The following is a 14,822-nucleotide window of genomic DNA, read 5'->3' as shown; positions in this document are numbered from 1 at the left end:
AAGTACAATGTCTGTTAACTGAGCAGAGGCAACATTTTAAAATGTATATACATTTTATATACTTTACAATCTGTTGGATTTTAATTAGAAATTTGGGCACATGTATTGACATTGCTGAGCTCAACGACCACATATCGAAACCGGAGTTTTGAAAACCCGACATTTGTTGCAGGTATTTAACCGGTGGTCTTCAGGTTACAAACATCAAAAAAGTACAGCCATAAGCAGTATTGTACTCATTCTTTGAAGTAGCTGTGGTATTTTTATTTTAGTAGCGTTGTCATGGACAGCATTAGCGAGTTGAGACAAGAATAATAACTAATAACTAAGAAAAATGAAAAGTTTTCTTTTTATGTCCATGCACCATGTGATCTGTGACACATTATTGAAGGGAGCTCAATATGGCACCCAAACCATGGAAACAAGGCGGCGCCTTGGCCGAAACACGTCATTTTGACTGAAGGTGTGGAATAAAAATCAGTGGTTATAGAAACTGGTATCCTGTGCTGTGTCCTTACCTGTTTTATTCATGGACAGGTCATGGTTGAAAGTATATATATATATATATATATATATCTATATACATATATATATATATATATCTATATATATATATATATATATATATATCTATATATATATCTATATATATATCTATATATATCTATATATATATTCACTGAAAAAACCATAGGTTATAGACCATATATAGTTAGGAATTAGCATTTAAAAAACCTTATTTTACTCACACAAAACCATTGAAATTCCATATATAGTTAGTTGCACTAACTATATATCGCGCACCCGCAATCCACTGCTGATCATGTCACATATTACATCATTCATGACATGGTCAGTGACATCACTGATGACATCACTGATGACATCTCAAATGACATCACTGATGACATCTCAAATGACATCACTGATGACATCATCTAGTGTCTGTGTGTTTTTGTAAAGTTTAAATATGTTTTACATATTGAAGAATGAGTGGATGTATAAGTGTCTGGATGAAGGATTTAGTAGGTGCGTGACTGACTGTATGAGTGAGTGATTAAATGTGTCTCACTGAATGCATGGGTTAGTGACTAAACTGTCTTAATTTGTGCATCATTATGTCTGTTGTTCTGTAAACTGCTGCATGTGTTGATCATTAGCTATACGAGAGGCTATATGTGTTATTAATTGGTTGCCCAAGTATTTCTATGGGAGATTGAGTTTGTGTAGGGGTGGCTGGAAGGTGTGTGACTCTATGCATAGATGTGTGAGCAGTTTATTCACTAGGTGTATGAGTTCAAGAGTGCATGTGGAAACAGCTACATGGGCAGTTGACTGTGTGCATGAGTGTATTGATGAGTGAATGGATATCTCAATGCTACATGTAATAGTAAGTACATATGTAAAACACAGTACATGTGAGAGTTGGCATATATAAATAACTGTGCATGAGAGCCACTGAATGAGTGAGTAGTTGTATCGATCATTGTGAACTTGTATCAGGGATTGTATAAGAGAGTAAATATGTGTTAGTATATGTTTCAATAAGTAAGGTGTGTTTAACTGTATAGTTGAAGAAATGGAGGTGAGATTGTTTCTTTGCATGACTGACTGGGTGTGTGAGTAACTCCATGGATGAGTGGCAGTGTGTGAGTGTCTGTATACACTGAGTGTATCTAAGGTTATATTAGAGTCTGAAGAGGTTTATCGTATTAGCACAAGAATGATGTCAAATGAGATGTCATCAGTGATGTCATCAGTGATGTCATTTGAGATGTCATCAGTGATGTCATCAGTGATGTCACTGACCATGTCATGAATGATGTAATATGTGACATGATCAGCAGTGGATTGCGGGTGCGCGATATATAGTTAGTGCAACTAACTATATATGGAATTTCAATGGTTTTGTGTGAGTAAAATAAGGTTTTTTAAATGCTAATTCCTAACTATATATGGTCTATAACCTATGGTTTTTTCAGTGAATTTTCAAGGTTTTGTAAATGCTAATTCCTAACTATATATGGTCTATAACCTATGTTTTTTTCAGTGAATTTCAATGGTTTTTTAATAGCAAATATCATAAGCTGTCGAATGTCAAGTACGTGGTAAGTGAAAACATTTTTGTGTTTATGCACACTGATCTGCTTTGAATGGTGCCCCCCCCCCCTCATTTCTATTAGGAGTACTCTCTCTTTGCAGATAGTGAAAGGTAGTTAACGCAGGCCTTTGACCCCATTGTAATCCGTCGTGCCTGCTTCTCTCTCCATTTGATTGATTGTTATCCAAGTATTTACTGTTTTAGAATTAGTTCTCTTTGGTTCATTCTCTATTTACAAACAAACACAGAGTCGCAATACTCTGTTTAGTCTTTGCAGATAACGAAAAATCGTGTAAAAAAAAAAAAAGGAATCGAGCAAAATCAGTAGGCCACTAATGGGATCTCTTTTTGACCTCGCTAAAATAGAAACATTAGGAACAACCCCTCATGACAAATACAAAACTAGTGAGATGAACTGAACTCCACACAATGATGGCTGCAAAACAGCTCGGCTCCGCCACCCACCCCGCCCAAAATAACGATAAAGAACGGCTGCCATGATTGGTTGCGGAATGACCACGACGGAGCTACGAAATGGTGCTGCTCTCATGCTAACCCCAGCTTCAGTCTGAAACATCCAGAAACACTGTAGACTACCAATTCGATCAGTTCCGGTAGCGCCCCAATGTAACCCGGTAGAGAAGAACTAGCCCTCCCCTCTTTGACTGATGGTTCTTGTTGCCTGTCCCTTCTGTTGTCATTTAACAGAACTATTTAGCCTGCTGAAAGGGGTTGTGTTCCGACCGCTGATTGGTGGAGACATTTTGACTATATTCTGTACCTGCGTTGTCACGTAATGCGTCATATGACGCGCCGCGTTAGCGCATCCGGAAGTCATCCGGGGCGCGCAGCGCGTAACGTAAGCATAACAAGTCATGTGACTTGTTAATAAAACTTTTCATTGGTTCATTTTACTTTTCTTATTGTAATGATGAAAGGCTTGGTCATATGACCTAAAAATTACGCTTTTCATTACTTCCGAACATTATTTTTTCTTAAATATATGTTATAATGTTCCAGGCTAATGTACTTTCCCGGAAATTTTACAACTGTCCTGCAAGTAAAATATATTCTTTTTTCGAGAAAAAGAGCGTTTCTTCGTCCCATGACGGAGCCGTTGAGCAAAAGAGGGTCGACCTGCTGTCTTAGTCGCCGATACGCCTGAATATGAGATTCTTATCGATCACTTTATGTTGCAGGAATAGAAAACACAACAGCCCTTGACCATTTATCTTTACTGCGTTCCTTCGTATTATACCTTTTACCCTTCATGTAATTGGTCTGCTTTATTTCACTTGCCGTTTAATGATTCTAAAACAGTCACTATTATTCAAAACTTTACCAATGTATATACTACTACCATGTTTTCTTTTAAAAACCTTTATTGTGAAAATTTCATTATACAAATACGAGCCTATAACCACGTGGGCCTGCCACAGAGCAAACTGTAATCGTATATGATGAATAGACATTTACACTGTAGAGGAACGTAACGGGCGGGCCATTAGGTTGCAAGAACTAAGGTGTCTAACAGTTACGGAATCGGTGGACGTACATTTTATAATTAAAATACGACAGGGCCAGTTACAATAAAATTATCTAGATATACATTTGCGGGCAAGTACCATGGGTGACGTTAATTCGAACTTTCAACAGTACAGTAATCAATAACACATCAGAACTTAATATCAATAGGGATGTCGAAATATTCAATCAATTCTCGTCCCCGCCCGCCATGTGCTTCAAAACTGCATACGTATCTCGTGATTTCAAGGTTCTGCAACCAGTACACAACAAGGAGTTACGAGTCCCATTTATTCCGGCGCCATTTTGGGCGAGGACGGGCAGGTCCAGGATATAGTCAAAATGTCTCTACCAACCATCGACTATGATGATGTTCATATGCTGTATTTATTAGAGTAACACTCATCTGTCCACATGAAATTAATTTGCCACAATCTAAACATGTCATTTTAATCTTTCCAAAGTTCTTCTAAATATTTGGGACCGTTTCCCTTGCCTCTGAAGCTCTCAGTGCCACTTCTTTGATGAATGTACTAGCAGGTCAGGGGTTCTCCTCCAAATCTCTCTTTTATGCAGCACTATAATTAATTGGTGCCACCTCTCCATATGACGATGCATGGTATAGTTACCACAACTATATTTTTTTTCGGTTCCTCTGGAGAGTTCATCGTGGCAGATGAAGCGTGTAACGTACCGGGCATTTACCTTTTTTTGCATGTACAGGAAAGGAAAAAAAAATCGAGCGTCCGAGTTCTAAGGTGTCCCAGGGCCATTTTAGTGGACCAGGCCCAAATCCAAAGAACAGGCCGCCATTTTGAGAGTCCTCTTGCAGCCGCCTGTCGCTGTAGCATCAAGAGCAGCCGAAACTCAGCTGAATGGCAACTGAAACGGTAAAGGGGCGCCCCACTACAGCAGACGAGCCTCCACCTAGGAAGGCCCATTCACGCCGGCTCCCCCCCCCTTCGGGCACCCCACGCCGTTATTCGGAGCAGTATTGTAGGATGGCCACACCAGTGCGGCAACTTGCTAGACATCACCTCGGTGGTAACCGAATCTCAACGCCTTGTGGTGTCTCCTATTCAGAAAACATTGTTATGCTGCCTTCGACCTATTCGCCGCAAGTGCGCACACAACTCAACTGCATAGCTTGCTAGACACCACCTCGGTGCCATCCGGATCTTGGAATGTCAGCACCTTTTGGTGTCTTCTCTTCAGAAAATATTGTTGCGCTGCCTTTGGCCCCATTCGCACATCGGTCCGCTACTGACGCCATCTCACAGGCTAATGGGGCGCCCCACGCCGAGTTTCAGCATTGTAGAATAACCACACCAGTACAGCAACTTGCTAGACATCACCTCGGTGCCATCCGGATCTCGGCGCCCCACTGCAGATGAAGTGCCTCTCAACTATGAAACCACCACGGTGACATCCGGATCTTGGCGCGTTGTGCTGCCTTCGGCCTATTCGCACATCGGTCCGCTACTGACGCCATCTCACAGGCTAATGGGGCGACCCACGCCGAGTTTCAGCATTGTAGGATGACCACACCAGTACAGCAACTTGCTAGACATCACCTCGGTGCCATCCGGATCTCGGCGCCCCACTGCAGATGAAGTGCCTCTCAACTATGAAACCACCACGGTGACATCCGGATCTTGGCGCGTTGTGCTGCCTTCGGCCTATTCGCACATCGGTCCGCTACTGACGCCATCTCACAGGCTAATGGGGCGACCCACGCCGAGTTTCAGCATTGTAGGATGACCACACCAGTACAGCAACTTGCTAGACATCACCTCAGTGCCATCCGAATCTTGGCATCTCAACGCCTAGTGGTATCTTCCATACAAAAAATATTGTTACGCTGCCTTTGGCCCCATTCGCACATCAGTCCGCAACTTAGACATCACCTCGGTGCCATCCGGATCTTGGCATCTCAGCGCCTTGTGGTGTCAGTCAGAAAATATTGTTGCGCTGCCTTTGGCCCCATTCGCACATCGGTCCGCTACTGACGCCATCTCACAGGCCAACGGGGCGCCCCACGCCGACTTTCAACATTGTAGGATTGCCACAGAAGTGCGACAACTTACTAGACACCACCTCGGTGCCATCCGGATCTTGGCGCGTTGTGCTGCCTTCGGCCTATTCGCACATCGGTCCGCTACTGACGCAAACTCACAGGCCAACGGGGCGCCCCACGCCGACTTTCAGCATTGTAGGATGGCCACACCAGTGCTGCAACTTGCTGGACACCACCTCGGTGCCATCCGGATCTTGGCGCGTTGTATTGCCTTCGGCCTATTCGCACATCGGTCCGCTACTGACGCCGCCTCACGTGCCAACGTATTTTCTCCGCATTTTATACCCTATGCCGCATAACAGGTCATGTGACTTGTTTATAAAACTTTTCATTGGTTCATTTTACTTTTGGTTTCCTAATGATGGAAGGCTTGATCATATGACCTAAAAACAACACTTTTCATTGGATGAAAACTTTTTTTTTCCCCCAAACGATGAAAGCCCCACCTTGTTTCTGGATGTTTCAGACTAAACTGGCGTCAGCATGAGAGCACCACCATCTCGTAGCTCCGTCGTGGTCATTCCGCGAGCAATCATGGCAGCCGCTCCCCACCAGAAGCCTGCAGGAGTCGGGGCCCCCAAAACTTTTGATGAATTCTCAAGGCGGAGGGGACGCTTTCGAGAATGGGGTCCAAGACCTAGCAGACACGCGTCCGATTTCCAAGGTGTCCCAGGGCCATTTCAGTGGACCACGCCCAAAAAGGAAAGAGCCTGCCGCCATTTTGAGAGTCCTGTGGCAGCCGCCTATCGCTGCACCGCAAGAGTGGGCGCAACTCAGCTGAATGGCGGATTTTGACACAGTGGACCAAAAGCGGACGGAATGGCAACTGAAACGGTAAAGGGGCGCCCCACTAAAACAGATGAGACTCCACCTGGAGAGGCCCGTTCACGCCGCCTCCCCCGGGGCGCCCCACGCCGTTATTCGGAGCAGCATTGTAGGATACCAAAACCAGTGCGGCAACTTACTGGACATCACCTTGGTGCCATCGTTCTGCTGCCTTGGAACTATTCGCACAACAGTTTGCTACTGATGACCCACCCCCCGCGACGCCCCACGCCGTTATTTGCTGGGTGGCAACTTACTAGACATCACTTTCGTGTCATCTAGATTTCGGCGCGTTCTGCTGCCTTGGAACTATTCGCACAACAGTTTGCTACTGATGACCCACCCCCCGCGACGCCCCACGCCGGAAATCTGGACGTTGTGCTGCGTTGGGACTATTCGCACAGCCGACCGCTACTTCGTTGTTTTTCCCTAAAAATGTTTATATGTTATTACTATTTTTGTTTTCTTGTATATATTTATAAATTATTAAAGTTTTATAATCTTACTACTTTGTCGGAGTGCTATATATTTTTAATGTGACACATAATTGTAAAAACTTTGATGTACAAAGAGTCATCCCTGGAATCTTCCGCTTCACGCTCGGTCCCCTCCCCAATCACAATACAGGATGGTTTTCAGATAATAGCAACGCTTCTGCTGTGACGGATCTCATCGAGTGTGGGCCTTGATCTACTATAACTCCTTTGAAGAGGGGTGATTCTTTACAGCTGTGGCCATAAACTACATCTGCAGGGCTAGCTGATAGCCTAGGACCGGCCTGGACAATCGGACACAGAGGAAAAAGAGTGTCAGAGGGTGCGGTAGTGAATAGGGCGAAAGGGAGGTGTCGGGCGGGCACAGGGTGTGATTCTCAGGGAAGAGCAGCGCAGATGGGGGGAGGTTTATTACCCATGCATAAGACAGAGAGCGGGGGTGACCACTGCCTGGGTGAGATGCTTGCAAGGGTGGGGAGCCATGCTAAGGATCGACAGCGTGCACAGAGTGGGTCTGGTCAAGGCATCTAAAATGGCTGCCGTGCACGACAAAAGTGTGGCATTTGAAAAAAGACAAGATGGCGCACACAATGTTTTTCAACAATTCCTGATTTCCTTCGAATCGAACGTTAACAGACGTTGGGGCATATTACCAAAGTTAAGCGATATTTATCCCTAACGATGCATTGCAAAGATTTTTTTGCCGTCAGAAATTATCGCAGATAAACCTTGCTATTATCAAGGTTTATCGCAAATACGATAAAAAACGACCGCAATGCATTAATATCGCTGAAAACTCAGCGATATTCATGCATTACCGAGCTAATGCTCTTAGCCATGTTATCCACCTCCCATTGGATAACATGGCTAAGAACTGCTCAGGGCAGCTGTTACTTTTTGGAGATATTCGCGCTTATCTCGAATATTTCCAAAAGTTGATAATAGGAGATAGCGATGTTAGCGACTGTTTCCAGTCGCTAACATCTTGGCATGCCCACTTTGCATGTCATTAGTGATAAATATCACTCACATGCAAAGTGGGACCCAAGATGGTCGCTATCTCCTACTAGCCGTCGCTAACTGGTGTTAGCAACAGCTAGGTAATACAGATATAATTTTATCTCCGCGAAGCGGAGCGCTGTTACAGATATATATCTTGTTTTTGAACGTTAATTTCTCAAAATGCACTGAAGCACATATATTGAGACATAGCAAAGGCACATCGGGCTACCAGTCCCTAGGAGATAGCGATGTTAGCGACTGTTTCCAGTCGCTAACATCTTGGCATGCCCACTTTGCATGTCATTAGTGATAAATATCACTCACATGCAAAGTGGGACCCAAGATGGTCGCTATCTCCTACTAGCCGTCGCTAACTGGTGTTAGCAACAGCTAGGTAATACAGATATAATTTTATCTCCGCGAAGCGGAGCGCTGTTACAGATATATATCTTGTTTTTGAACGTTAATTTCTCAAAATGCACTGAAGCACATATATTGAGACATAGCAAAGGCACATCGGGCTACCAGTCCCTAATATTTTACCAAGTTTCGTGCAAATCCATTCAGCCGTTCGATTATTATTATTATTTTTTTTTTTTGCCCCGCGGGGCCCTTTTAAAACCTCCACATCAAACCTAGGGGGTCAGCGAGGATCTACTATGCCCCCTTATGGTCATTTGCCCCTTCGCTTTGGCCTCCTCTTGTCTCTCGATCCTACCGAGAGACAAGATGGCGGCCGCTACGTACTGTTTGGAATGTTTACAGACACCGGAGAGCCAATCAGCTTCGCTTCGCAAAGCTCCGTAACGCGAAAAGTACGCGAAGCGGTGCGCTGTTACAGATATATATCTTTTTTTGAACGTTAATTTCTCAAAATCCACTGAAGCACATATATTGAGACCTAGCAAAGGCACATCGGGCTACCAGTCCCTACAATTTTGCCAAGTTTCGTGCAAATCCATTCAGCCGTTCGATTATTATTATTATTTTTTTTTTTTTTTTTTGCCCCGCGGGGCCCTTTTAAAACCTCCACATCAAACCTAGGGGGTCAGCGAGGATCTACTATTCCCCCTTATGGTCATTTGCCCCTTCGCTTTGGCCTCCTCTTGTCTCTCGATCCTACCGAGAGACAAGATGGCGGCCGCTACGGACTGTTTGGAATGTTGACAGACGCCAGAGAACCAATCAGCTTCGCTTCACAAAGCTCCGTTGCGCGAAAAGTACGCGTCCTGGGCCGCTGCCCGGTCCGCTGTTACAGATATATATCTTTTTTTAAACGTTAATTTCTCAAAATCCACTGGAGCACATATATTGAGACCTACAAAAGGCACATCGGGCTACCAGTCCCTACAATTTTGCCAAGTTTCGTGCAAATCCATTCAGCCGTTCGGGCTAAAAGTGAGGCCAACCGCCCTATGGAAAACTCAATGTTAAAAACACGTTTTGGGACCCCCCTTTTTTCTCGGCCCCCACTGGACGAACCCCCCCCAAATTTTCAAGGGCTGCTCAGAAACAAAATGTGCCATTTTCCTGAAAATTTCAGCCAATTCCGTCCACAAACGCCAAAGTTATTAGACATAGAATTTTCAAAAAACCCATAGAGAAAAAATCCTAACTATATATACCTACTGGCGACCGCCAGTAGGTAATATATATATATATATATATATATATATATATATATATATATATATATATATATATATATATATATATATATATATATATATATATATATAGCTTTCTCATGTGATCAAGGGCCTTGGGGAGGTCGTAACGTGTTAAGGCGGCGGTGCAGGGTAACAAATAAATTCATTTTGCACCATAAAGTGGATCTGCGTTCGTCTGTTTAAGAGAAACTGGGTGTTTACAGGTGAAGCAGGTGATATATACACACACATATATAATATACATGCATTTACAATGGTATCAGCCTCTTCGTGAATTATGTACCTACCGGTCAGGGATGTCCGGTCTGTTGTTTAGAACTGTCATTATATGGGAGGGGTGGTAGTGAAAGCCTCCAAAACAATGCACTCTGATGGAGAGTTACAGTTTAAAATAGCTCAAAATAAAAAAAGTACCTCAGCAGGCGCCAGGCGCCAGGCACAGACAGTACTTGGCCTAAGATCCTCGGCATGGACACAAATGCCGCCCGGGTAGGAAGTGGGAGGCGAGAAGGAGGCACTGTCCAATAAGAAGGAAGAAAACAAGAGCAACGTGGGAGCCAACTAATGGTATGTAAAGGTAAATAATGGGAAAGCTCTGAAAGCCCCTTTAAAAAAAAAAATTATTACAAAGGATTTTCGCAAGCATAGCTAAAAAGAAGTGCAATTTTAAAACCGGTTAATAATCTCTAAAAAAAACTGTGGGCCAATTACTTCACCTTGTTGATAGCTTCAGCAGCGACGTTACTAAATGTAAACATTCTTTGTGTGACTAAACTTTAGTGATCTATCTCTGATAAGAAAATAAAGGCTTTGAGATCACTTATACTTGGAGGATATGCCACATATAGAATGTGAACTGAAATAGACTGTATATTTAGGTAAACGGATAACACATTTGCAGGACTGAGGCCTACTAGATGCCCAGTTTCATATGGAGCGATAACGCAGGTGGTAATTACGCTAAATTCAAGTACAAGCGTCTGAGGGCTCCGAATTATCAGGTCTATACACTCCCCGCTAGATAATTTCCAGAACGGGACACTGGACTGTACTTAGCTACTGCAGGCAGCAGCAAAGCCCTGCTCACACCCAACCCATGCACAAAATGCTCCTACCTGGGCAGTCAGAAACCTGCCCTGAAACCCCCGATTCCCACGCCCGCTGAACCTGCGCCTCTCAAACTGACATCATTCACCTGCTCACAGAAGGCAGAAAATGTGAGTGGCTTTCTCTCTGGAATGGAGAAAAAAGCATGTCAAAAGACCTAGTATTCCTGGGTCTGTACAGTTATTCTCCTTCCATGGAGAAAACTCTGAATAGCTGTATTTGGTGAGTATATACTGCCAGCTCCTCAGTGTCCCAAACAACATTTCAGCCAACTTGTAATAAGGGCCTGAGTGCTCTGCGTTTGTAGACTTCCACATTCAAGTTTATTTAGTGTGGAGTCAATGAAGGTAAACAGATGGGACCTTGCAGTGTTTCCCTCAGGATCTGAGCTTGGGTTGTCTAGTGAGTTCCTTGGTGAGTACACAGCACATGCCTGTGGCTAGACGATTGAGAGGTCAGCCACTTGTTCTACATTTGAGGTCCTGTGGGTTATATGAAAGAGCCTGCGAGTTGAAGGCTTCTACATTGCCTTATTTCTCACTCTAATGGTGACCTGGAACAGTGGGGAAGGAAAGAAGAGAATGACATATTGATATATCATGATACTTCTGTGACCATCAGGCCAAAAGGGTGCCAGTATTTCATTATTGACAATGAAATCGCTTTTGTTGACATAATCAGCAGGACTAATAGTTGAGACCTGAGCCTATAAGAGTGATGTAACCTAAGGTATAACCCAGGTGGTGGCTCCTGTAAGGTCTGCGCAATCTAAATGATAGGTCTCCTCTCTGAGCCTGTGAGACCTCTAGCTTGAGGTATAGTGCTGCCGACTATCCAAGATCTGTGAGACATTTCATTTCTCACCCTGCCCCTTCCAAATAATTTTGAAAATAGTTAAAATGAATTAAAACCTTACTTTCAAATGAAGGCATAAGGAAAGTGTCAAAGTCATGGGAACTTTGTATCAAGAGAAAACATATAAAGTGTAATGCCAAGCATTTTCAGTTTTGTGCTTATGGCATGGGGTACACAACCCCACCCAGGTTGAAATATAGACACCACCACCCCTGCCTACCCTCAAAACACACATACACAGAAAAACCTCCACCCGCCCTCCTCAAACTCTTCCCACCTTAGGATACTGATGATTTGAAGAAGTGATACACTAACTCTAGCAAGTCTTCTGATTTTATGATTATGAGGTTGCTTTGTATTTCATGTGATTATGCAAGTGAGATTACCAGTGGTTACTGGTTGTACGTTTATGATCTGATTTTACTTTTACCAAGTTCACTTTCTGATGGTCCTGAGAGTGGTCCATGTAGCCCTGTCAGGTGTAAAATAATTCCCTTGTAAATATTGCCCAGTGCCAGTTGGCACAGTGTATGTTATGTGTTTACTACTCTAATGTGTTGAGAGAATACAAAGGCTATTTTTATATAACCTTGTGTGGAGTTACTTTTGTAGTGTGCCTGGGATGTTGTTGCTGTGTGCGTGCGCAAATGCTTTACACATTGCCTACGGGATAAGCCTGACTGCTCGTGCCAAACTACCAAGGGGGTGAGCAGGGGTTATCTTTGGCGTGTAACTCCCAAGCCCTGACTAGAGTGGTGGTCTCTTCCAGCTTGATGTTTGAAAATCCGGTGACCACGTTCCATAGAGCTGCTGGGGCATTGTTGGAGCTTCGTCGTGTACGGTGTAGCGTATTCGGGGGAGATATTCTCTATAGCCTGGGCCTGCTCAGGGTCGCCACCCATATTACATCTAGCAAGGGGAGACTCGGGTCAAAGCAGGACCCCTATCTTCAGCTAGCTGAAGACCCAATTAGACTTACAGGACTAAGATTGTCTCCTTCTTCTTCTAACTCCTCCACTTATCTTCTGGGGTATCACAAACATTCCTTAAAAGTAAGATATGTACCACACCATTATCCCATGGAGATATCGAAGTTGCTCCTTCACTTAGGACCTATTTCATAGCTAATCCCCAGGGCAATCCTGACCTCAATAGGCGGGGTGGTTCTAGTGTCACAGTAGAGGAAGGTGGGGAGGTGGTAGACTCCTCTATTATACTCTCCAATTGTTTGGCACCTCTAAGTACTCTGCCTGTATTGAGTGGGGAGGAAAGACATGAAGAATTCGAAGGAGGTAGGGCCAGCACCGTTGGAAGAGGGACCCCAAAGTGCAGAAACAGTTCAGGGGCTACTAAAACGACTGACACTGGAAATGGGGGCCCGCTTCTCTATCTCGGAAACAAATAAAAATTAAAAAAAGACACCTATACCTGCCTAGAAGAAAACCTCCTGGCACTCACTCATAGGATGGACGACCAAGAACAAAAATAGAGTGGTGGTCTCTGCCTGGCTTTGGCGCAAGCCTTAGCCAACCAGAGATCACATTTCTAACATTGTAATAAGGGCCTTTTTCCTACAATAATCTATTTAAGAGATAAACCTAAATTTGAACCTCAAAGTCATTAGACAGAACATTATAAAACAAATCACTAGATGCAGGCCAATGCTCCCTACTTATTCACCTGGACTTATTGGCTGCCTTTGACACGGTAGACCATAACTTGCTCATCAAGGTACTTCACGAGACAGTAGGGGTAGAAGAGGTGGTTTTAAAGTGGTTCTCCTCCTTTCTCCAGAACTGCAGCCACAGAATAAAGATTAGAAACGTTTCATCAGACTTCCACCCCATCAGCAGAGGCGTCCCCCCAAGGGATCAGTTCCCCTTCCACCTCTATGCGGACGACACCCAGATCTACCTTGAAACTTACTCCATTGATGATATTCACAGACTCAATGACACTCTAAGAGTAGTCCAACACTGGCTATCACGAAACCACCTGAAACTCAATAAAGACAAAACGGAAATCCTCATCTCTAACAAAGAGGAGAACCTCCAAATCACAGAATGTCTAAAATCAATTGACGCCCTAAACGACAATCTCACCCTGGTGGATTCTGCCAAATCACTCTGAATCATCCTTCATCCCAAACTTGACATGACCAAACACATTAAGAACACCGCCAAGAGTGCCTTCCTTAACCTGAGGCTTCTTAACAAAATTAAACCCTTCATCCCGCCTAACGACTTCAAACAAGCCATTCAATCCCTGGTGCTGACAAGGACTAAAGGAATGCTTCCCTCACAGGTACAACAAAATCCCACCTATCCCCCCTCAGATCTACGCTCAACGCAGCAGCCAGAATGGTCACTGGAGGGAAGAAGTTTGATCACATCTCGCCCGCACTCAGAGAGCTAAAATGGCTCCCAATCGAAATGCGTGCCAATTTCAGAACCGCCTGCCTCACGCACAAAGCCCTTCATACAGGGAAACCAGCCTACCTGGCCGCCAACTCAAGACGGTCAGACAAGAAGCCGCAGAAGCTCCAAAACCCTACTCCTCATCCCGCAGAAAATCCGCAAACAAAAAACAGCTTCACGATCCTTCACTGGAAATGCTCCCAAATTCTTGAACTTCATCCCAGTTCATATCAGTACTACCCCCTTCTTTTTACAATTCATAAGACAACTCAAAGACCACTTCCTTAACCGGTCTCTCCCGAATGGATAGTCGCTACCGAAAAGCCTAAGCCTGCACTTTGCAGGACATAACCACTGCCTCACCAAGACTTATACCTCTTCCCTTCTTTGCATGTGCTCATTATTGTGACTCCCTGTGTCTTCCTTTCCTGTAATGTTATTCAACACACAGGTCTTCCAATTATGCTTTGAATCAATGTGTTTACGATCGCCTTAATATGTTGCTTTAACCCATGTTGTGAAGTGCTCCGATACCTTTGGGTCTGGCTAGAGCTATATAAAACTCTACAATAAATAAATAAATAAATTATACTCATTTACTAAACAGAACTTTCTATTCAATCTATAGATATCCACCTACTTGTCTTTCAGAAAGGAATAGGCAAAAAAACATGTTCCCAAAAGCAACTGACTGTGACTAAATGTTCATATGCATTGTCTCCAGTTTTATTCTTTAATTTCTTTTTTTGT

The 14,822-nt window shown here is 43.8% G+C and overlaps 1 protein-coding gene across 3 annotated transcripts in view; it reads right to left on the bottom strand.

Annotated features, from left to right (window-relative positions):
• The window catches only part of LOC144755273 (uncharacterized), a 168,766-nt gene that overhangs the window by 15,502 nt on the left and 138,442 nt on the right, over positions 1 to 14,822 (bottom strand). The window lies entirely within an intron of this gene.

Source organism: Lissotriton helveticus, chromosome 5_1, assembly GCF_964261635.1.
Source record: "Lissotriton helveticus chromosome 5_1, aLisHel1.1, whole genome shotgun sequence".
NCBI lineage: Eukaryota > Metazoa > Chordata > Amphibia > Caudata > Salamandridae > Lissotriton > Lissotriton helveticus.
Note: the sequence above shows the minus strand (reverse complement) of the source record. Positions and strands in the feature narration are given on the sequence as shown.